Source organism: Suricata suricatta, chromosome 9, assembly GCF_006229205.1.
Source record: "Suricata suricatta isolate VVHF042 chromosome 9, meerkat_22Aug2017_6uvM2_HiC, whole genome shotgun sequence".
NCBI lineage: Eukaryota > Metazoa > Chordata > Mammalia > Carnivora > Herpestidae > Suricata > Suricata suricatta.
The window spans coordinates 78,701,875-78,723,881 of NC_043708.1; positions in this window are offsets into that span (position 1 = coordinate 78,701,875).

Below are 22,007 nucleotides of genomic sequence, written 5' to 3' on the forward strand. Positions count from 1 at the left end.
GTACCAACCACGTGATTAGAAGGCAGGAACTTTCAGTCCTACCCCTCAAACTCCTGGGAAGGGAGAGAACCTGGAGCTTGAATCAACCCCCAATGGCCAATGGCTTTATTATGCCTGTGGAACAAAGCCTCCATAAAAACCTAAAGGAAGGGGTTTGGAGAGCTTCTGTGTTGGTGAACATTTGGGGATTTAAGGAGAATAGCATTCCTGGATTGGGCATGGAAGCCCTTTACCTTTCTCCCAAACCCTGCCCTACACATGTTTTCCACCTGGCTCTTCCTGAGTTATAGCCTATTATAGCAAACCAGTAATCTGATATATAGAATGTTTCTCTGAGTTCTGTGAGAGGCTCTAGCAAACTAATTAAACCCAAAGAAGGGGTCATTGGAAGCTCTAGTCTATAGCTGGTCAGTCAGGGGACAACCTGGACTAGAGATGGGCATCTGAGATGGGGTGGGAGCCAGGCTTGTAGGACTGAGCCTTAACCCTGCACTCTGACACTATCTCCAGCAGATAGGATCAGAATTCACTTGAATGGTAGGACACCCAGCTAGTGTCAGAGAATTGCATGATGGTGTAGAAACCCCTTCACTCCCAGGTTGGAATTCATACAAGAATACTTAAATGTTCATATAACATATTAGTTTAAGGTACACAGCAGGGATCTGACCTATGCATGTATTGTGAAATGATTATAGATATACTTTTGGAAGTTTATTCTGATACACAAGAAGTTTAGGACAGGGAAACAAGTCTCCAGGATATTGTGATTGTTTAGGGGAGAGGTCCACATTCCAGGCACAAAGGACAAAGCAGAAAGTTCTTCTTGTTATAATGGTATCGATCAAGTAATAGGATGAACATGAAAAGGAAAGGCTGAATGAGAGGGAGCCTTGAGAGAAGAACCATTTGGTCATGGGAGTTGGCTGGATGCTGAGAACAGAGAAAAAGTGGTGGTGGTCTTAAGTTTTACTGAGAGAAGGTGGTGATGTCATTAACAGGAGAAGGAAAGGTGCTAACAGGACATCTAAGTGAATTTGTTCAGCCAACCCAATATGTAGCTTTACGATTCATTGACGTGAATGCAAAGAATTTCTCCTAGGGAGAAGCCTAGGAAGAAGACACCCAGGGCAGACTCTCATAAAGAGTTTGCTGAGTGGAAAATTTAAGAGGAGCCAGTGAAAAAAAGAGAGAGGATGTGTCAGGAGGAGGAGTTCGAAATAGGAACAACAGCAGCAGGAAGGGGCCAGGGCCTTTTTGGCATCAAAACAGAAGCAACAAACTTTTGTGAAGTACTCCATTGTTACCTATGTAATCAACCTTCCTTGATCCTAAATTCCTTAAAAACAAGAGTTGTCTAATTCATTTGTGTTTCCAATTCATAGCACAACACTGTTGACTGAATCATCCTAACACAGAGGGAGAGCTAGAGGTTGGAAGGGGAAAAAGGGAGTTAAAAGTGAGAGAAGGAAGAAGCTGAAAACAATGGACGTTGGTGATTAGGAGAGTGTTTTCAATAGAACCAGAGAAGGAAGAGAAAGGTGTGGCTAACCCAGAATGAAGACAATGGGGCAGATTGCTTTTTCAGAAAGATTAATGGTGAAGAGAATGGGAGTGAGGAGAGAAAAATCAGGGACTCTTTTGTTTGTTTGCTTGCTTTTATTTTGTTGACCATGATGAGAATATTTGGGATATTATTCTATGAGGTTTTTTTTCTGACATTTAAAGCACTCAGGTCTGTCTTTCATTAAAAAAAGTCTTCTTGGCTTTTTGTTGTTTTTCTCCCAAATTCTTAAGCCCTTAAGAAACTTAGGGAATTTGTGGTTAAGGAACCAAGTTCTTGAGGAAAAATGGAGGGAGCCATATTTCCCCTAGACACAGGCTTTCCATAGCCAGGGCAGGAGGAGAAAATAGAAAAAGCTGTCCATGGATTCCCAGAGCAGGGAGGGTGGGCTCTGCCTCCCAGCAGCCCCACCAAAGGAGAGACAAAACCTGAGAAACAGAGCACTGGGTGACCTGTCTAGGGATACAGGACCCGGGCAAGCTCAGCAAGGATGCCCACCCATGCACCTAGGAGTGTGGAAACAGACAGAGCATCATGACCCAGAGGACCAAGAACCAAGAGATCAATCACTGCCCTCCTTTATTCTCAAGTTTTTCTACTGCAGAAGATCCATGGGGTGGGGGCGGGGCAGGGGAGAGTAAACGCTAAGAAGGAAAGATGTTAATATTTTGTTGAACCACCTCAGTAAAATGGGGCTCTGGGTCAGACATTGGATTACAGAAAGGACAGAAATTGGATTATAGAAAGGACAGAGAGGCAGGCTGTTAGCTGAGCTTGTGGACTCAGCTCTGCTGGAGCAGGTTTGTAGGCAGATGGGCAGGGGCCTCAGAGACTGCTCAGTTCAGTTAGAAGCACCATGCACGCCTACCATGACAGGAGCAGTACCCTGGAGATGCCCGGTTGGACTGCCCTGTAAGAGAGGCCTTGGTGTGAGAGAGAGAAGTTAAGGAAAATCTCCTCAGATGGCTTCTGGTTCTGAAGTCACAAAAATATTTGGAACAGCAGTCCAGACAAACCAATATGTATATAGGTGAGCAGCAAGGAGCACCCAATGGCCATTTGAGAGCATGCAGTGTGCAATAATGGAAATCAGCATGTGCTAAGCGTTCATGCATTGATTTATGTATGAACTTATACCCTGCCTTGTTCAACAAAGGACAGAGGTTGCTTGCAGGGCGTACATTAGAACAGTACAATAAAAAATAAATGAGATGCAGAGGAAGAATATAAATATAGAAAAGAATTCACAAGCAGGATGCTCTGGGCAACACCATTCTGTGTGTTTCTCCAGCCAACACTCAGCCACCTGTACAAAGGATCAGAGAACTTTCATAGCAAGAACAAAGAAGAAAGTATGAAGTAAAGCCATTAGCTGCTCTGAGCTTTGTTGAATAGGTGAAATCACAATAGGCTGGTTAGAATGAAAGAATTGGGAGAGTAGACCACAGAATGCAATTAAGACAAATAAAGAAAGAGATGGAAGAGTGAACAGAAACTTGCAATCAAATACTACACAGGACACACTGAATGCTTCGAGGCCAGAGAAGGGAAGTCCACTTACAAGACCACTGCAGACTAGTTAGCAATGGCACACTCCACCCCTGAAATCCAATGCTTCCAAGTGAGCTATGACAGACTATTCAAATCCATTCTGTGCTTTTAGTCATTGAGTCAATAAATATTTATTGATCGTCAACTATGTAACAGGCTAAGAACTGAGGATAAAAATGAATACAAGGTTCTTGAGGAACTCAATGGGGAGCTCAAAGTCAGCAAATAATCACAGGGCAAAATGATCTGTGCTGTAGTGTGGTCATGGGTACAGTGCTGTGTGACTGCACCGTGGTGCCAGGCTTAACCATCTCACCCTGGGGTGTCAGGGAAGAATTTGCTCTGTGTTTTAAAAGGAGAATTCAGTTTCAGGGAGGAAAGGTGACACAGTGAAATCGTGTAAAGCCTTAGAGGCACGAACAAGCATTGTATGTTGTGTATATAAAAAGACATCCTGCCTGGCTTTGTCAGAGGACTTGGAGATGAGTCGTCAATGAGGCTGGAAAGGAAGGTTGGAAGGCAGCTATGCTCACCACTATACCACCACCAACGCACGCTGAAAAGGAAGGTTGGGACAGACTGGGAAGGGTCTCGTGTGCCGCTGTATAACCTACTGGGACCAAGGAGGATCTGCAGTTTCTATCAGGGAGGTGTCAAGGCCAGGGATGCAGAAAGAGCTCCCACAGCAGCACAGCAAATGTCTTAGCAGTTGGAAAGACTAGAGTCAGGAAGATCCCTCAGGAGCATTATGGGATGGCTCATTTGAGAACTGAACTAAAGTGAAGTGAGCACAGGTAGGGTATGCAGATGGGTATGCAAGGGAACAGTGAAGTGAACTGCCTTGTTCACTTCTGGGGGCTACAAAAAGTGTGCTCCTTCAGGAGGGCGGCTGTACAGTAACCTTTATGTATGTTATGTACACAATAACCTTTAAAATGTTTATAACCTTTGACTTCATAATTCCATCTCTGGGAACCTACCTTAAGAAAATCATCAGTGTTACAAAAAAGGTTTATGTTCAAGCATGCTCATCTAGTGTTATGAATTTTATTTTATTATTATTTTTTTAATGTGTAGCTTTGAGAAAGATGGAAAGACAGAGCATGAATGGGGGAGGGGCAGAGAGAGAGGGAGACACAGAACCCAAAGCAGGTTCCAGGCTCTGAGCTGTCAGCAGAGAGCCCTATGTAGGGCTTGAACTCACAAACTGCAAGATCATGACCTAAGCTGCAGTCTGACACTCAAACTGCTGAGCCACCCAGGTGCCCCTAGTCTGATAAATTTAAAAACATTCTCAATGCTCAACAGTGGGAGAATTGTTAACTAACTTATAATATATTCATATAATACACTACTATATATACACTTAAAATTGTGTTTTCAAAAACTGTGATGATGGGGCACCTGGGTGGCTTAGTTGGTTAAGCATCTGACTTCAGCTCAGGCCATGATCTCACAGTAAGTGAGTTTGAGCCCCCATCAGGCTCTGCTGTCACCATGGAGCATGCTTCATATCTTCTGTCTCCCTCTCTCTCTGCCTTTCCCCTCTGAAATAAACATTTCAGTTCAAAAAAAAAAAAAAAAGACCAAGAGATGGCATGGGGGAAGCTGACAATAAAATATTAAGTTAAAAAGGATATAGGATGATATACAGTTTGAAATAAATTTCTAAATAAATACATGTATGAATTAAAATATTAAAATTCACCAAAATGTTAATTGTGTTATTCTCTAAGTAGTGTAAAAATAATTTTTATTTTCTTCTCTCTACCTTTTCATATTGTCCAAGTTCTATTCAGTGTGTTGCTTATATAATCAGACAGTTATTTTTAAAAATAAGTGAATAATGTAAAGCAGAGTCACAAGAATAAAGAGTTTGAGTTACTAGAAAACAAAAGCAGCCAAGAGAGAAATACGTCTATCTTGCAGCAAAGGTGGAGGAAGTCTAGATAATCCTACTCTCTGACATTGGCATTGCTCTTGCCACTGCCAAAGATTCGGAATCCAATTATGTTATCTTGCTTCACTAGCCAAGAAAAAGGCAACTGAGAGGAGGAGAAAAAAGTTATACCAATGCTATCATAAGTACAACAAAGATACAATAGGTAAATTTCTCTGAAGATATTCTCATTACATTTAATGATGTCCTTATCATTTTTGTATCTTTTTAAAAAAACTCAGTATAACATATCCAGATTTCAAACTGCCAGAAAACTTTAAAAATCAGATTTTCCTTGATATACAGTGATTCTTACTCGGCCTCATGATGACACTAAAGTGCTTTTAGATATTTAGACATTTATTACTATTACAAAATCTTTAGGTCATGTTAAGAGTAGTTTTTCCCCCAACTTCTAATTCTATATAAAAAAAAAATTAGTTCATATGTGATATAACAGATTTCATTACCTACAACATTCAATTAACCAGAGACCTCCCATTCTCTAACAGTGCTAAATAAAGTCAATATGACACAAGTTCATCATCTTTTAATTACTTCAGTCTCTGATTGTTAGATGTGGACAAATAACTATGTTATACTCATTTGCAGAAACATTTCTCTTAATTGCAATGCGTGCAGCTGAATGGAGCTAGAAGAAAACATTTGTCCATGCTGACCGGTCTCCCTTTAAATTCATGACATTCACAATTCTTCATTTCAAGCACACCGGTCATGCTGCCCAGCAGTCACAGTGCATTTCCCTAGTCCATTTACAGTCCTAGGACTACAATTCCATATGTTGTGTTCTCTCCTCATACTTCCAGCACCTCCTCCCCCCATCTTCACTCTCAGCTCATGACCTTGATTTCTATTTCACTGAGAAAATAGAAACAATCAGAAGAGAGCTTCCACAAGTTCCAACCAACACCTCCACCCGCCCACTAGCATCTGGGCCCTATATGCTGCCTTCCCTCCTGTTACCAGGGATGAACTGTCCATGTTCCTATCTAAGGCTTAACTCTCCACCTGATCACCAGATCCCAATCCTTCTAAGACATGTTATTGTTCTCATCTATGTTACCCTCCAGCTACAAGTTCTTATTTCCATTCTAGTTTACAGCCATTCTTCTAAAGAATTCTATATATTTATATCTCTAAACCTTATTCTACCATTGTCTCTAGACCCCCTTTAATCCAGCTTTTGCCTCTTCTGAGCACCAAAACTGCTCTCCATCAGTGCTGTCCACATTGCTAATCCAATGGTCAATTTCCTTATTTGACTCTTCAGTGATATTTAATACCATCATTCACTTTCTCCTTCTGGAAGTACTTCATTAACTCGTCTTCCAGGACATCACACTCCCATGCTTTTCCTCCTATGCCCAAGCCATCTTTACTCATTTCTTCTGACTTCATTAACCTCTTAACACTGGGAGCCCTCGGATTCATCCCTCTTCTCTTCTCATAGAAATTTACTCCCTTTGTAATTTCATTTGTCCTCATGGCTTAAATTTCTATCTATACATTGATGACTCCTAAATGTATATATCCAGTCCAGACCTCTCCCCCACTTCTAGTACTGGATGCCCAACTGCCTACTCCACATCTTCACTTGAATGTCTAATGTGCATCTCTAACTTAATGCTTGATCTTCCTCAGAAAAGACTTGCTCCTAATTTACCGTTCCTTTTTTGGCTTAGACTTAAGGAGTCAACCTTGATTCCTCTTTTATGTCTTACGCCTTCATCCAAAAGCAACATCCCTCAGGTCTATCTTCAAAATGTATCCAGAATCTGATGACTTCTCACGTTTTCTCCTGCTTCCCCCTGACCCAAGTCATCATTATCTTTCTCCTGAATTATTTCAAAAACCTCCTAAGGGGGCTCCCTTGCTCTCCTGTGGTCTCTTCTCACGGAAGCCAGAGATGCCAAGTCTTTACCTTGGCCCACAGGTCATGCATGGTCTACTTAACTCCAAACCTTACCTCTCTGACCTCATTTCCTGAGACTCTTCTCCTCACTCCCTGTTCTAGTCACACTGGTTTTCCTGTGGTTCATCCAACACACCAGGCATATTCCCTCCTAGAGACCTTCAATTTTTCCCTCCACTCTTCCTCAGCTATGGCCATGACTCATTCATATCTATGTGCAGATGTCACCTGTTCTGGGAGGCATTTCCTGACTGTCCTATTTTAAATTGCAAACTTCCCTCTCCGACAACACACCCAACCCCTTTTGCCTGCTTTATTTTTCTTCTCAGCACTTATTTCCATCTGCTGTATCATAGATTCTGTTTAGGCAGCTAGGGATTAGGCTGTATTTACTGTTTGCTATAGCTGTAGGTGTCGGAGGTTAAATTTTCCTCCGGTGCCTTGCTTTTGTCTCTCTTGTTGTCTCTGGTTTCCCCAGGGACTTCTTGAATATCCTCCAAGATGTACAGTTCTTTCAGTTGTTATTATAAAGGAACCCCATTGAAGTGGAGGTGAGGTGTGGGGGAAGGGGAAGCATTCTATAGTCCTGTTATTAGGTGTCTTTCCGTGCCCCGAGGCTGTGGCCTTCACTAGTGATCTCTTTGTTTTGGTTTGGTTTTCCTCCCTTCAGATTCACAAGAAGGCTAAAGGGTGTTAGAATTGGTTATTTCTTTCCCACTAGCTTAGTAAAACCCCAGCAGATTAGGCTCTGGTAACACAGTTTCTCTTGGGGGCAGGTCCTGTCAGGAAGGACAGAATATCCTGGGCATATTTCAATATGGCTACTTTCCCCCTCCCTTGCAGGAAACACTAGAGGATTTTTGTGACGTTCACAGTGAGAACCTGAAGGTAAAAGTCACAAACATGTGGGGGCCTCACCTAAGTCTGAGCCCCTCTGAAGTTTTTGCCTCTCAGACTTGTCTACCCTGAGCCTCCAGCACTGTGTCAATTACAGATTAGGCTTTCCTACCTTGGTACTGGTTCCCAAGAAGTTTCTCCGCCTGGGCTTCTGATTCTAGATGTGCCTGTTTGCCTCTCTAATTCTGGGAGCAAGCGGTTTGCCCTATGACCTCAGTTCCCTGATGAATCTAAGAAGAGTTGTTGTTTTTTTAGTTTGTTCAGCTTTTTCTTTGTTGTGCAGAGGAAAGAGACAGCTTCCAAGCTCTTTACATGCTGGACCAGAAATGTTAGGTATTTCATTAATCTGTTTTTATTTATTATCCTCCTCACCGACTAGAATGTAAGTTCTGTAAGGGCAGGGATTTATGCCCAGTTTGTTCACTGCTGTATCCCCAGTGCTTAGAACAGTGCCTGACACATAGTAGGGGCTCAGATACATTTCTTTAAAGAAACTGAACAACAACAACAACTTTCAGTAGTTTTTAGCACAGAAACTTATTAGTTGGAACTTCTGAATAAGGGCCTTTACCTATATATCCCTCTGCCTAGAAAGCTTTTTTCCATCCTCTACTTTCCTCTTAGCTTGGTTAACTCCTACACACTCAAGTGTTGGCTTAAATGTCCTCAGGGAAACTTCCTGACCTTCAGGTTGAAGGTCATTAGCACTCCTAACCCTACTATTCCCTCTTACACTTATGGTCATTAAATAATTATGCAATCATCTATTTAATATCTGTATCCATCACAAGATTGTAAGTTCTTTAAAGGGAGGATCTATATGTCTCCTCTGTTTACTTCAGTATAAGAACAGACTGCTTGACACAAATCAGATGCACAGTAAATACTTGTTGTAAGAATAAAGGCAACAGTTGTCTAGGCAAGCTAACTGCATTACTGCTGCTTAACAAGTCACCCCAGAACTTAGTGCCTTAAAAACAACAGTAATCATATAGTATCTATTGCAGTTTCTAGAAGCCAGGAATTTGGGCGTGGCTTAGCTAAGTGGTGTGGGTGGGGGTCTGTCACGAGATTATGGTCAAGACATCAACCAGGGCTATAGCTCTCTGAAGGCTGAGAGGAGCTGGAGAATGCATTTTCATGGTGGGTCACATGGCTGCCACATGGCTGGTGAGTTCATGCTGGCTGTTGACAGGAGTACTTGGTCCTTCCCCCAGGGGGTACTCTTTCAAGGCTATTTGGATATTCCTGAAACATAACAACTAGCCTTCCCCAGAGTGGACAATCCAAGAGAGATCAAGTGGAAATGGTAATATTGTTTATGATCTTGCCTCAAAATTCCCAAATTGTAACTTTTGCCACATTATTTGCTCAAAGGAAGTCCCTATATCTGGCCCTCAGTTAAGTGGCAGAGAACTAGACCTTTTCTCTTCAGCTGTGTCAGAGAATCACAGTATGTGGACATACTTTAAAACTAGCCCATAATGAACAAATTAATGGATAAGAGGATGAGGAAAAATCTGTTTTTTTTAAATTTACATCCAAGTTAGTTAGCAGATTCCTTACAGCCCCGTACTCACTTAGCCCATCCCCCTCCCACCACCCCTCCAGTAACCCTCTGCTTGTTCTCCATATTTAAGAGTTTCTTATGTTTGAGGAAGATTTTAATGTACTGACTCAAAATAAGTTTTTTAGCTTTAGAATACAGAAGAAAAAATAACTCTGCAAGAGTTTTAGAGCAATGAAATAAAGAATCAAACTCAATAGATTAATATCTGGAGAGACTACTTCTTTAATATCAACACAGATACAAAGGTATAATGTTTATAAAGGTTTCTCTACGTGAGAATACCTTAGGGAAAAAAATTCCAAATCCTAGATGGTCAAAGGTCAACAGCCAGCACTGCACTGAAGAAACAATATGTGTGTGTATGTGCGCATGCACGAGAGTGTGTGTGTGTGTGATCGATGGATAAGGTAGCAGATGAAATAATTGCAAAATAATAGCAACTTCCATCCTTCAGGGATCACAATACCTCTATAAATATCTGAAAAAGAAAATCTTCAGTCAGTCCATGCACTGCTGGGGTTTAGGATGAAGGGCAGGGTGCACATAGAATTACTTTCTTTGCCAATTCATATCAGTCAAATATCTCATCCTAGGATTAGAGAATTAAGCAGATAAAGTACAAGGTTAGAATTTGAAAAGTCATAAGTTACATTTTCTATTGTAATAGTACTATTGTATATATTACCACACAGAACTTTAGCATAAGTCAGAATCCCTAAACTACCTACTATGGAAAAGAAGTGAGTCTCGGTGTTTTAGCTCTCTTCCAGTTCGGGTATATAATATCTATGAGCTAAAAATCCCTATCTTGTTTTAATTGACTGCATCTGTCTTCTTCCCTTCCTTTCCTGGGCCATTTTGAGCACGGAAGAATGGTTTGCAGATCACGTAAATAATACATAGTCAAAACCACATAAGAAATATGTGCACATAAGAAATGGTAGTAATTCATAGTGGATGAAAAAACAGTTTAAAAAATGCATGCATGGGTGTGCATGTGTCTGTACGTATTCCTTTTTCATCTGAATTCCTACTAAATGAAGATTTCACAGAAGTGACATTTCATACAACAAAAACTTCAGGTACTCAAACATATTTTATTTTAATTTCTTTCAAGGGGGGTTCATCTATTTCCTTTAATTTTTTATTTGAGTATAGTGGACACATCATGTTACATTAGTTTCAGGTGTACAACATAGTGATTCAGTTTCTCTGGAAATTGTGCTAAGCTCACCACAAACGTAGCTGTCACCTGTCACCATACAGCGTTATTACAGTTTCATTGATTATATTCCCTCTGCTGTATTTCTGTTCCTGTGACTTATTCATCCCATACCTGGAAGCCTGTGTCTTCTACTCCTCTTCATCCATTTGGCCCATGCCCCTGGTCCCCATTTTCTGGTAGCCATTAGTGTGTTCTTTGTATTTATAGATCTGATTCTGCTTTTTGTTTGTTTATTCGTTTTGTGTTTTAGATTCCACATATGGTATTTGTCTTTCTCTGTCTGACTTATTTTACTTAGCACACTACCTTCTAAGTCCATCCAAGTTGTCACAAATGGCAAGATCTCCTTCATTTATATGGCTGAGTAATGTTCCATGATATGTATGTGTGTGTCCATATATATATGCACCATATCTTCTTTATGTACTCATCTCTCAGTGAACCCTTGGGCTCCTTCCATGTCTTAGCTATTGTGAAATATTCTGTGATAAACCTAGAGGTGCACATATCTTTTCGAATTAGTATTTTCGTTTTCTTTGGGCAAATATCCAAGAGTAGAATTGTTAGGTCATATGTATTTCTATTTTTAATTTTTGGAGGAACCTCCACACTGTTTTCCATGGTGGCTGTACCAGTTTACATTCCCACCAACAGTATATAAGGATTCCCTTTCCTTCACATCCTCACCAACACTTGTTCTTGTCTATAATTCTTGTCTCACACGTGTGAGGTGATATCTCATTGTGATTTTGATTTGCATTTCGCTGATGGTGAATGATGTTGAGCATCTTTTCATGTATCTGTTGGCCACCTGTCTTCTTTGGAGAAATGTCTGTTCATGTCTTCTGCCCATTTTTCATCAGATTATTTGTTTTTTGGTGTTGAGTTCAAACATTGTTATTTTTATTTAACTCCTGTTAATGGGCGTTTTTATAAAATACTATAGGTTCTACATTTTTAAACTGAGTGTGCCAAACTTTTTTGAAGTTAATTTATTCATTTTGAGAGAGAGAGAGATAACATGTGAGCAGGGAATAAGCAGGGAGAGGAGAGGAGGAAAGAGAGGAAGAGAGGAGGAGAGACGAGGAGAGAGAGAATCCCAAGCAGGCCCTGCACTGTCAGTGTGGAGCCTGATGCAGGGCTTGAACTCACCAACCACAGAACATAACCTGAGTCCAAATCAAGAGACAGATGCTTAACTGACTGAGCCACTCAGCTTCTCCTGACTGTGCTAACCTCTAAATGTTGCTTGATGGTTCCAGATTTACATTATGATTCTTAAAGATTATTCCCCATTTTACAGGGCAGCCTACTGCAAGAAAAAGATTATTAGATTAATAATCACAATGACTTCATCACATTCTTCAACCTCCCTCTTTGGCACAGTTTCCTCATCTGTAAAATGGGATTTATGTCTTCCCTGGATTTCTCACTATTTATGATAAATATTAAGTTATAGAACATATGCAAATGTTATCAATTAGCTATTGGATATAAGAATGCAGATACTAAAATAAAGGACAATTTCGAGGCACCTGGGTGGGTCATTTGTTTGGGCATCTGGCTCTTGGTTTTGGGTCAGGTCCTAATCTCATGGTTTGGTTCATGGGATCAGGCCCGACATTCTCTCACTCCCTCTCTCTCTGCCCCTCCCCATGTGCGGTCTCTCTCTCTCAAAATAAGTAAACATTTTAAAAATAAATAAAATAAAGGACAATTTTAGCCCAAGAAGGTTATACAGCTATGATTTTGATGTTTTGGTGTATCTATTGTTTATGAATCATATATAATAATTATGATTCCCCAAAGCAGTTCGATTATGTTTGAAATTACAATAAATAGATTTTGAGTAAACGGGTTCTCCTATGGAAAAGAATTGCTTTTAATTATATGGTTTTTATAATACCCATTTTTAGTATATGGAGTTCTTTTTTTTGCTTATCTTTTTCTTCTTTTGCTGGCTAGTTGAGTTCACTAGATGAAGGGCCTCGAAAGGTTCTCTAAAGTCTTATAATCTGTATCTTTTCTTAGCATAAATGCCAAAGTTATGAATATGTTAATTCATTTAATATTTCCCATGTTGTTTCTGAAAACAGATACAGGTACATAAAAATATGACCAACACTGACCAACATAGAGTGGTCAGCCTGAGCACTGACCATGGCTAACAAGGTTAAGTTTCCCAAGGATTTGGGGAAAGTGCTACTTTGATGCATTTCTGATATCATCAGATTTTCCTACATCAATTTCCAAAACACTGTCAGTGTGGCTAGTCACATTAGTGAACGGAATGGATAATTATGGGAGGGGGATTGTCTCTCTAGAGCTGCTATGAAAAGCAATGTGTGTCTCCTCCAGAGAAAACCTTCAACCTCACCCTCACAGTTTCATCACAGAACACAAACAACTGAGCAATGGTGGCTACAGCCTTCAAATTGCCAGTGCTTCCAAAAGTCATTTCAGGGCACTGCCTAAGGCAATAGTTTCTAAACACTGGAGTGTGGCCGGGCATCCAAATCAGCTGGCAAACTTATCGCTGGTTCTGACTTCACACAATTAAAGTCACATCTCTTAAATATGAGCCATAGGTATTTATACTTTCAAAACAACGTCCAAGTTCAAGTGATTCTCATGAGAAGGTCATATTGAGAATCACTGATGAAAATTGGATAACCACAGGTGCTCACCACTCTGCCTTATCTCACTGTTGATAGAATATTCCACAGTGAGTCACAGGATTCAGCCATTGCCCCCTGCAAATGAATGCCCATCAAAAACTAGTACTCTGCTTTTCATTCCTTCAGCAAGTATTTACTGAGCTCCTACCACATGCACTGTGATGGGTGCCAGCTCTACAGCAATGAATAAAGCAGATATGGCGTCTTCCATCACTGGGCTCAAACTCCTGAGCTAGGAGGAGGAGGTGGTGGTTTATCAAGCAAAGAATCAACTAACATACCATGGGTGCTATGAAGGAAAGCAGGGTGTTTGAGAAAGTATAACTGGTGCTTTATATTAATGAAGTGTGAAGTGGTCAGAGAAAATCTCTGTTAAGAAATGACATTCAATCCAAGATTTAAATCATGAGTACCTATTAATGATAAGGATAATTCAAGAGCTATTAACAGGAGTGCATGAACCCTGCTGCAGCAGTGAGTTTCACTTCCTGTACATACTTGTTGTCAAATGTAGTTTCAGGCCCACTGAGCAGTATGCCTTAAAGCAGTTTAGGAAAAGAATTCTCTGAGTTAGATGGGAGTCCATTGGACCGGGGGGGGTGGGGGTGAGGGCTCCATTAAGCAATCCCATTCTTGGAAGTTGATTTATTTATTATCTCTTTCTAGTCTGGGGCTTTAGTAATCAGATTGTACATGATTTGATCTAAAACAATGGTTCTCAATCTTGGCTGCACATTGGAATCTCCTGGGGGAGCTTTTAACAAAAACTCCTGAAGGGTTGGCCTCGCTCCTAGAAATTCTGATTTAATTGGTCTGGGGTGTAGTCTGGACATGAGGATTTTCTAAAGCTCCCCAGATAATTCGAACATGTAAACAATGTTGAGAAACACTATTTAAAAAAGAAACACACACACACACACACACACACACACACACACTAAGTCTGAATTGATCAACAAGAAAAGTCAAGGAATAGTTAAAATTATCTGTGTTCTGAATATATCTGATGGAAAGCAAAGAGTAGCCAGTAAAATTGAACCTAAAGTCACTAGCACACTAAACATTAAAGATGGCCTGACTGGCTCTCTACATCACTTATAGATAACTGTCTCTGGTACCCAACCCATTTTTATGAGGTAACCCTTTATGCCAAGAGTTCTGTGTGCTGGGCTGAGGAAAAAGACATGAAGGAAGGTTAAGAATATCTTTCTGAGGCGCCTCGGTAGTTCATTCAGTTAAGCGTCTGACTCTTGATTTGGGCTCAGACCATGATCTCATCGTTCATGAGACTGAGCCCCATTGAGCTCCATGCCCAGCATGGAGCCTGCTTAAAATTCCCTCCCCTGCTTGTACTCTCCTCTCTCTCTTTCTCTCTCTCTTTCTTTCTCTCTCTCTCTCTCAGGAGTAGGGGGGAAGAATATCTTTCCCCTCAGAAAATTTGAAATCCATTCAGAAAGACAGAACTAGCATCCACAAAATAATAAGATGGATACAGTTTAAGGTGTTAGCTGAGACAACAGAAGTTCAGAAGACGGGGTAAAGATTTGGGCAGATCAAAAGGGACAAAAGGACATGGGACCTAAGTGATGTTGGAAGAGGGAAAAGGAGTAAGCCCAGGCAAGAGAGAAGGAATAACCAAGGGAGGGGGGAGAATAGGGAAGAATCTTGCCTCCCCATCCCCAAGGTAGGAGTGTCAAATAGGAAGAGATCAGCTCTCTTTCATGTTGAAGTTGGCCAACAACAAACAGACATCATCACATCTTGTTTTTCAGAGGATCATTTTTCTTATGCATCTCCCTTCAGAATGAAGAACACGGACTCTGTTTTTTCAATTTTCCTCTCCTAAAAGTCACTAACCTTTGATTTCTGGATACTTTGATATCAACTACCAGGTTTTACCATTTTTAGTTCCTCAAAGGTCCTCCAGGCTTACTGCCCTAGACAGATAAAATAGCCTTTCAAATTGTAATAGCATATTTTGGTCACTCAGGTACAAGTTTCTCCAGATTAAACACCTACAGAGAAACTAAATCATAGCTCTACTATAGTATGTATTTATAGCAGGAACCATGGGAAAGATGTGCATATTATCTCATTTAATTTTCACAACATTTCATTAGGAAACAATCCTCAGTTTTTTAGATGAAAACTGTGAGGGGCTGAGAAGGTAAGCAATTTGCCCAAGTTACATAGTAAGTGGTAGAGCCTGAACTTTTACCCAAGTCTGCTTTATTCCAATATTTCACATGTAGGTACTGTCTTTTGCAAATTTTATAACAGATAAGAAATTAAGATTCTTGATATTATTTTATTACACCTAAGATTGCATGATCTCTATACAGCAGAACCACCCTTGGCCCTCTTTTAAACTATAGAAACTTGGGGTGCCTGGTGGTTCAATTAGTTGAGCATCCAACTCAGTTTTGGCTCGGGTCATGATCTCATGGTTCATGAGATAAAGCCTCCCATCAGGCTCTGCACTAATGCAGAGCCTGCTTGGGATTCTCTCTCTCTCTCTCTCTCTCTCTCTCCTTCTCTCTGCCCCTCCTCCACTCAAGCATGTGTGCATCTGCTCTCTCTCTCAAAATAAATAGATTTAAAAAATAAATTAGGGGTGCCTGGGTGGCTCAGTCAATTAAGTGTCCAACTTCGGCTCAGGTCATGATCTCACAATTTGTGGGTTTGAGCCCTGCGTCGGGCTCTGTGCTGACAGCTAGCTCAGAGCCTGGAGCCTGTTTCAGATTCTGTGTCTCCCTCTCTCTCTGCCCCTCCCCTGCTCATGCTGTCTTTCTCTCTCTCTCTCAAAAATAAATAAAAAACATTAAAAAATTTTTTTAATAAATTAAGAAAAAACATTGAAGCTTGGGTTCCACCTTAGACTACTGAATGAGAAATATAGCAGAGCCTGGAAATCTATAATATATTCTAATTTTCACAAGTAATTGTGATGTGCAGTCTGGATGGAGACCAAGGTCCTATTCAGTGACAAAAGCTGGGAAAAATTTGTGTAGCCTAAATGCTACTTCCTGGGCTTATATGCTGCTCTGCTTAGGGCTCCCCACCTAGAAATTTTTTTATATTTAAACTGCTGGAAACAACCACAATAAGGAAAGCAGTGATGATGATACTTAAGAGAAGTGAGTTTGATAGGACACTCTCTCTACTTTGGAAGGGCTCAATCAATTCCAGATTGGGGGAACTTATAAAACATCACCATTTGTAGGCAGCAATGGTTTATGGCATTGTTCCATTCTCCCAAAAGTATTAATATATATTACACTAACCCTGCTGTTTGTATTTTTCAAATGTGCTTCTGAAGCCTGTTTGAAATGAACCCAGTTGCTAGCTCCAATTGTTTTAGCATCTACTTTCTACATCCTCAACAATTATTTAACTACTAATTGAGGTCAGATGCTCAAAACCATTACAGAAGACATGGTTTGGGACAGATTGGGCATCGTCAAATAATGACAGTCTTGCAAATCATGATCTCAACAGCTTCAAATGTTTCTACAACTAGCATGTGATTGTTGTAGGCAGAGTGGTTTGAGGGTAACCATGGAGGGCTGGGAGAGCCAGAAGTGACCCTTTAGAATACTTGGAAATAGAGTGGGATAGGTAATATCCCTATACTTTATACTTTGGGGGAGGTAACAATTAATATTTATATTATTCAGAGAATCATTCTGAAACGACTATACTTAAAACTAAATTTTCTTTCATTTGGAGCAAAAGACCATCACCAAAGGACTATCTATGTGAAATGAGACCTATAAGGGAAATAGCATTGTTTTTATCTTCCTTAAGGACTGAGCCATTAAGTAGTAGGCAAAATAAAATTAAACTTCATAAGCATCTATCAAGCTTTTCTTCATTGTGGCCTGTTTGAAGCTCCATGCTACTATGTTGTTACATAAGCAATTGAAAATCACCAAGAAATGTATTGGTGTTGAGTTTTCTCCTAAGTATAAATGCAAGAGAATATAAGTGATATGTCAACTTGGGGAAGAGAGAAGTTTTACCCATCATTAGATCTTATGTAACAACTTATAACTGCCTAGGCTTTCAAAAATAGACAAGGACACAGCAATTAAAAAAACAGTTTGGGAACACAAACTCAATCCAAGCAATAAAATTAAGGCCATAAATTTATTTGCCTACCAGCTCCTGCATATTCATTTGTTATTATAAATGGTTTAATATAGACATGGAGGGCAACCTACCTAACATTCCCATATTCTATGATTCCCTGGGAAGTGGCAATTATCAGTGGCAATTAACACAGAGAGAAAGTAAAGAGAGCAATTAACATCATAATTTCTGTTGCTTTATCAAACCAGGATTGCAACAGATTTTTTGAGTGGTTAGTTTTATGCAATCAGAACCTACTGCCATTTGATGAGAACAAACGTTTGGAATTTATTCTTAGAGCAATCTCAGCTCATAGAAACATCTCCAAAGCATCAACTGAAAAATGGTCATGCACTTGGCAGAGGAAAACTTAGAACTACAAGGTATGGGAAATCACCTCAGTAGGTAGAGCAATTTTACATGAGTATCTTTGAGACCATAGACTTACAGGAATCTATCAAATGTTGGTGGTGTCAAAGCACCACTACTAGACAGAGGATCTGCTACATATTAAGTGCTTCAGAGCATCACTCTGTCCAGAGACCGTCTTCTCGGTAATGATTCTCTGCTATCAGTGAGTGGAACAGACTCAATTTGCAAACATGAAGAAAGGCAAAGGGCTGAGTGAGTTAACATTTTTTTTTTAAAGCGAATTCCTTATTTTACATCTTAGCTCTAGGTTTATGGAATCATAAAATAGTCCATCTGGAAGGGACCTTGAAGACCATCCAGCAAACCCTTCATTTTACAGGTGAGGAAACTCAGACCCAGAGGACTTAAGTGGCTAGCTCAAGGCCATATTCCTAGCTCATTGCTGCACTACTGGGTATATCATCAGTGCCCCAGCTTATTAGAGAGGGACAGAGACAGATTTCCCTTTCATATTCTACCAACTAGAAATTTTTTGTGGTTAACAACTAGCTCTTTTTTCTGGAAGGTGCTAAATCCATTGGTCATTCCCATATTAATGCCCTGAGTGCTTTAGACAGGACAACATCGAGATGTTTCTGTGAAAATGTGAAAGGGAGGTTTGTTTGAAACTATGTAGAGGGGAGCAGAGAGCTTCTGTCCCACAGGAATGTAGGAGGTTTGCTGAGTTTGCCATCATATTTGACAATGTCTGCCCTTAGGTCCTAACTTACTACTTGTATGACCTTAAAAAAGTGAGTTGATGTCTCTGAGACTCAATTTCCTCATCTATATAACCAGGATACTAACAACTACTTCCAAGATTGTTATAAAATTAGATTTTAGGCTGGTTTTTAAAAAATGTTTATTTATTTTGAGAGAGAGAGAGAGCACATGCACAGGCATGTGCATGCAGGGGAGGGGCAGAGAGAGAGGGAGAGAGAGAATCCCAAGCAGGCTCTGCTCTGTCAGCACAGAGCCTGATACAAGGCTCAATCCCACAAATCATGAGATCATGACCTGCACCGAAATCACGAGTCTGACTGAGCCACCCATGTGCCCCTAGATTTCAGGCTAAGTAAATTATGAAAATAACCAAATAAAATGTCTGGCATTTGCTAGGTGCTAATTAGACTTTAGCTCCTTCTGTTTCTGTTTCATTCACCACTACCCTAGAACCAGAAAGTTCTAATAAAATCAAAGTAGTTTTTAGACCACTGGGCTTAAATTTCTCTACCCATAAAATAGAGATAAGATAACTGACTTCATAGGATCATTGTAAAGAAATGTGATGTCTGTGAACGTGCTTGGTAATGTGCACGCTGTTACACACATGAGGAAGTAATGCTATTACTGTTCTGTCCAAACCCCAGTACTTCAGACTAAACCCTTTGTTTTCCAAGCTGCCTCAAGTACCTTCATCGTTTCTCTCTAAGTACTTGACACTTTTCCTTCAATCCCTAATGTATCTTTTCTGGTCACATGACCAGTTCCTTAATATGTGTTGTGTGCCTGGACGCTGGGGTGCTACTCATGAAGCCCAGTCTCTCTGCTCTACCCCGAATCTCCCTCCACCCAACTCCTTTACAGCATGTGCTTATTATTCCATTTGACCACATGTTGTTAGCCACCTTTTTGCACTTATATATGTGGATTCCTCTACTGGATTACAGGACTCTTCAAGAAGAAAGAATATTTTTTGTTGTTTGTGTTGTTTTTTGCAAACTCCATAAGTCTAGCAGAGTACATTGATCAGAGCAGACTGGCATTATCTATCTGTTTGTTGAGTCACTGACCAATTACAGTATTGAGTTTGGCCAATAGATTAGTTTTAGTTATTCTGCTTCCATTAAAAATTACCAGGAAACTTTGTGGACTCAAACAGCCATTATTCTGTAGGCCGGGAATTCAGACAGGGCCCAGAGGGAATAGTTTGCATCTCTTCCTGATGGCTGATGCTGAAATGCTTGAAGGCAGAGGCTTGGAATCATGTGAAGGCTCATTTGTGCATAATTAATGCTAGTGGTCGTCTGAGAACTTAATAGGAGCTGTTGACTGGAACATTTATACATGGCCTATTTTTGTGGCCTGGGCTTCTTAGCAGTATTGTGGCTGCAAAAACGATAGCCAGGTATAAACTGTGTCTTTAATATGACCTAGCCTTAGAGATCACACAGAATCACTTTTGTCTAATTCTACTGGTTAGAGAAGTTATGAGTCCACCCAGGTTCAAAGGTGAGAGGAGAGTAATAAACTATAGCTCTTGATGGCAAAATAGCCTAGTTCTGAAGTAGCATGTAGCTGTGGAAATACTGCTATGGCCATTTTTGGAAAATATAATATGACATAAGCCTTATTGTTCCAGCAAAATAATACCAAGTTTTTCTATGTTTTAAATTTAGGGGATATCTTTCTCTTAAGTTTCCAAATAGATGATCTGAAATCTAAAGGTCATTTGTTTTACATATTCAGAAAGAGAAGCATAGAAAAGACACAAGCATAGTGAGTATGGGTCCCAGCACCCCTCTCCAATAAACGGTCAATTGGATTTTCAAGGCAAGAGACCATCAGTTACTATTTAGGTAATCAGTAAGTAGTACATGGTTGGCATTTGGTTGGAGTTTCTTTTGCACCCCCCCCCCCCCAAAGGTGCCTTATCCTCATGGATGTCACAGAGTTGGCTCTCTGGTTGATTTCCCTGCCTGAGAACTGACTGTTTCCTTAGCTCAAATAACAATCCATTCTGGATGTTCTCATGCTTGATAGCTTGCTGGTGATTGCACGTCTAGGGGAATGTCGAAGACTTTTTCAAGTTAATGTGTTCTTTACTTTTCTGTGAGAGGTTCAAGACTCCCTTTTATCAATGCTTCCCTATCCCGAACCACCAAAAAACGAAGAGAAATAAACCAACAAAAATGGATAGATAAGGTGGCAAATAAAGGTATTGCAGACCCTGAAGTATGATAAATAATCTGCAGACATGTATTATTATAACAGTGAAGCAAGTTCCTCAAAGAAAGGCACACACTATTAGTTTTACATAGTTTTTCAGTAAAAAAATACTTGTTCTCTTCCAAGACATGCAGCAGGAAAATCTGTGAAACAGTAAAGCCTGTATTCCACCCTTCCTCTCCGTGCATACACACACCACACACACACACACACACACACACACACACACACACACACACACCCCCTGTCAGTGTTCTTTCCTGCTCTTCTATACTTAATATAAAAAAAAAAAACTATTCAGCTCAGGTCATGATCTCATGGTTCATGAGTTCATGTCTCACATCGGGTGAACACAAGCCCCTCTTCTCTCTCTCAGCCCCTTGTAGGATTCTCTGTCTCTCTCTGTCTCTCTGTGTCTCTCTCTGTCTCTCCCAATCTGCCCCTCACCCACTTGTCATCCTATCTCTCTCTCAAAAAGAAAAAAAAAAGCCCTGAAAACTAAGTGCTCACCTAGCTTCTCAGAGTTCTGAAGCCAAGCTGCTTCCCTGGTCCTAGTTAAGTGCTTAATTAGTTATGCCTTTCAGGTGTTTCTTCCAAGTCTCTCTCTCTCTCTCTCTCTCTCTCTCTCTCTCTCTCTCCCCCGAATCCCGGCCAATAACAAATAGTTATTAGGATCTTCTGGGGACCTAGATCTTTGGACTTTCAAAAAACAGTAGCAAGAGTCAGCAGTACTTAGCAACAGCCGTAAAAGAGTGAAAAGTTTTGACCTATCAGTTAGACTTCTGGGAATATAGACCAGATAATAATTGAACCCAAAGATGTGTGTCATGTAGATGCTTATTTACCACCATGCCAGTTATCCTAATGAGTATTTGGAAATAATCTGAAGATCCAAAGGTAAGGGTGTGGTTAAACACAGTAGAGTGTATATGTTAGTTAAGTAATGGTTAGGAATCTACCTAAGATAATAATACATAAATTGTTAAAATAATACATTAAGTATAAATGTATTGGCCCCAAAATTCTTTGATAATACATTATGTAAAATATTACAAGTAGGTTACGTAGGATAATATAGCAAACCATCTGGTCTTTGTAAATATATTTTTCATTTGTTTATACGTTTTTCATAAGCATATCCTTCTCTGAAAACCCTAGA